The 3,071-nt window shown below is 40.0% G+C and overlaps 1 pseudogene; it reads left to right on the top strand.

Moving 5' to 3' along the window:
- The first annotated feature begins 2,237 nt into the window (after positions 1 to 2,237).
- LOC109373364 (importin subunit alpha-1-like) overlaps positions 2,238 to 3,071 on the top strand; it is a 9,159-nt pseudogene continuing 8,325 nt past the window's right edge.

Genomic DNA, 3,071 nt, shown 5'->3' with positions numbered 1-3,071 from the left:
GGGGAGACCACTTCATAGATGGTGTAGAGGGCTGACCACCATACTGTATATCTGAAACTGATGTTGAATAATATTGTATGTCAACTATAATTATATATACATATAGTCACGGGACGTGGAGTAGAGAGTGGGAATGAAATCAATGGAATTGTAATAGATAAGCATGATATCGGGGGTGGAAAGGTAGTAGATGGGGGGAGAGGGGTTGTTACTTTGTGAGGGTGAAAAGGATAACTATTGCATTGTTCTGTACACCTGAAACTAACAATAAAAAAATAATAATAAAATGGGAAAACAAGAGAAAGCAAGCTTAAAAAAAAAGTTTTTTCACAGCAAAGAAAATAATCAATAAAACAAAAAGTCAGCCTACTGAATGGGAGAAGATATTTGTCAACGATATATCTGATAAGGGGTTAATATCCAAAATTTATAAAATACTCCTTCAACTCATCTGCCATATTCACCGGACCGCTCACCAACTGACTACCACTTCTTCAAGCATCTCGAAAACTTTGTGCAGGGAAAACGCTTCCACAACCAGCAAGATGCAGAAAATGCTTTCCAAGAGTTCATCAAATCCTGAAGCATGGATTTTTATGCTACGGGAATAAACAAACTTATTTTTCGTTGGCAAAAATGTGTTGACTGTAATGGTTCTGATTTTGATTAATAAAGATGTGTTTGAGCGTAGTTATTGTATAACGATTTAAAATTCACGGTCTGAAACTGCGATTACTTTTGCACCAACCTAATATTACCAGAGAGAACTTTTTATATGAGAAAGACTTATCTACATGGCAGGGCAAACATTTGCTTACCAAACATTTGCTCTTCTCTTCTGCCTGTGAATTATCTTCCTTCCCTTTGAAACCCCAGTCCCTTACCCCCTTCTCCTTAGCTTAAGATGGCATGTAAACCTCAATTACTTACTGCCAGGGAGTCTCATGTCTTTGTGGGGCTCGTGTAGGTACATAATTAAATTTGTTTTTCTCCTGTTAATCTGTCTTATGTCAATTTATTTATTAGACCAGCCAACAAAGCTAGAAAGGAGGAATGAAAAATGTTTCCTCCCCAACACGTTATAAAATTCACAAAAGCATTTTGGAGCAAGGGGCGCTAGTTTAGAAAACATTGTCACTCCTCAGCTGTTTGACAATTATCCTGGCTCAGCACTAGAAACAACTGCAAAATTTTTCTCTCTCTGATTGCCTGCACCAGATCCTAATACTTGTAGAGAATTATACTATGAATTCGCCTAATATCGACACATGATTTGGCTGGGCAAATGACTACTGAATCTGGCAAAAGCTTGCCCTTTTTTCATGATTCATCTTTCAGATGAAGAGCACTTACATTCTCTTTGTTACAAAAGGCTTTCATTGTCACAATGTTTCTTCATTAAACAGCTGTGACATGGACTTAAGTCTTAAAAGGCACATGAAGGCATCTAGAGACAACTGGCACCTTAATATCTAATTATTTGTGTAGAATTAGGAATGAAGGGCACCCGGGAAAAGCATACTTCAAAACCATCCTATTCAGCCATTCTTACTAATGACTGTCTATTATGGCATGTGGGCTGTTAATGGTGACCGAATGAGGTAGGATTAGGTTTTCAAGGAGTCATTAGCAAATAAGGGCACTGGTTTCTGACTTCGAGCCAAGTTTCCTGAGTTTGAATCCTGGTTTAGCCATTTGCCAGCTATGTGACACTGATCAAATCACTTAATCTCCCTGTACCTCAGTTTTCTTATCTGTAAAATTAGGATAACGGTAAGACCGCAAAGGATTATTGTACGAGTTAAATCAGCTACTATTTGTAACACATTCAGAATAAAATAGTGTTTGGCATATAGTTAATACTGTATAAGTGCATATTAAATAAAAATTTTAAATTGGTAAAATATATGAACATTTCCTGTTCTGAACATAACTTGAAATGGGGCAGAGAACTTGATTTCATCATGCCAGGAGGCATTACAGGAGAAATAAAGTATTCTAAAATTCCAGTGTGCCTAGTATTCTTAGTCTTTTACTGGATATCATAGAACATCACAGGATGATGGCTGTCGGAGATCCAAGGTGGAGACTGAGGAAATGTTTCCATCTCATTAAAAATGTGTATCATAGCCATACTGTCTTCGGTCTAATCCAAGGTGGACATTTTCAGAGTAGCAGACCCGCAGCCTGTGGAAGCCTGAGCCGGCTGTGTAGCTTTCTCCCTTTGCCTCATAACCATGGCCACCAACGAGAATGCTAATTCGCCAGCAGCATGCCCTAAGAGATTCAAGACCAAGGGGAAAGCAGTAAAAAAATGAGGCGGATCCAACAGAAATTAATATGGAGCTGAGGGAAGCTAAGAAGGATGACCAGATTGCTAGGAAGGAGGAATGTAAGCTCGTTTCCTGATGATGCTACTTCTCCCCCGCAGGGAAACCGCAACAACCAGGGCACTAGATATTGGTTTGTTGAGGACACTGTCAAAGGCATCAATAGGCAACAATTCGGAAAGCTAGCTCTGAGCTACACAAGCTGCTAGGAAACTGCCTTCTAGGGAAAAACAGCCACCCATAGACAACAGAATCCAGGCCGGTTTGATTCCAAAATTCGTGTCCTTCTTGGGCAGAACTGATTGTGTTCCCATTCGGTTTGAATCTGCTTGGGCCCTAACTAACATTGCTTCCAGAACATCAGAACAGACCAAGGCTGTAGTCGATGGAGGTGCTATCCCAGGAGTCATTTCTCTGTTGGCATCGCCCATACTCCTATCAGTCAACAAGCTGTATGGGCTCTAGAAAACATTGCAGGTGACGGTTCAGTTTTCCGAGACTTGGTTATCAAGAATGGTGCAGTTGACACACTGTTGGCTCTTCTTGTGGTTCCTGACATGTCATCTTTAGTATGTAATCTTATCTGGACACTTTCAAACCTTTGTCGCAACAAGAATCCTGCTCCTCTGATAGACGAAGTTGAACAAATTCTTCCTACTTGAGTTTGTCTCCTGCACCGTGATGATCCAGAAGTATTAGCAGACAGCTGCTGGGCCATTTCCTACCTTCTTTTTTTTTTTT

The sequence above is a fragment of the Hipposideros armiger genome, unplaced genomic scaffold, assembly GCF_001890085.2.
Source record: "Hipposideros armiger isolate ML-2016 unplaced genomic scaffold, ASM189008v1 scaffold_712, whole genome shotgun sequence".
NCBI lineage: Eukaryota > Metazoa > Chordata > Mammalia > Chiroptera > Hipposideridae > Hipposideros > Hipposideros armiger.
The sequence above is the reverse complement of the archived record's forward strand: the minus strand, read 5'-3'. Positions and strand labels throughout refer to the sequence as shown.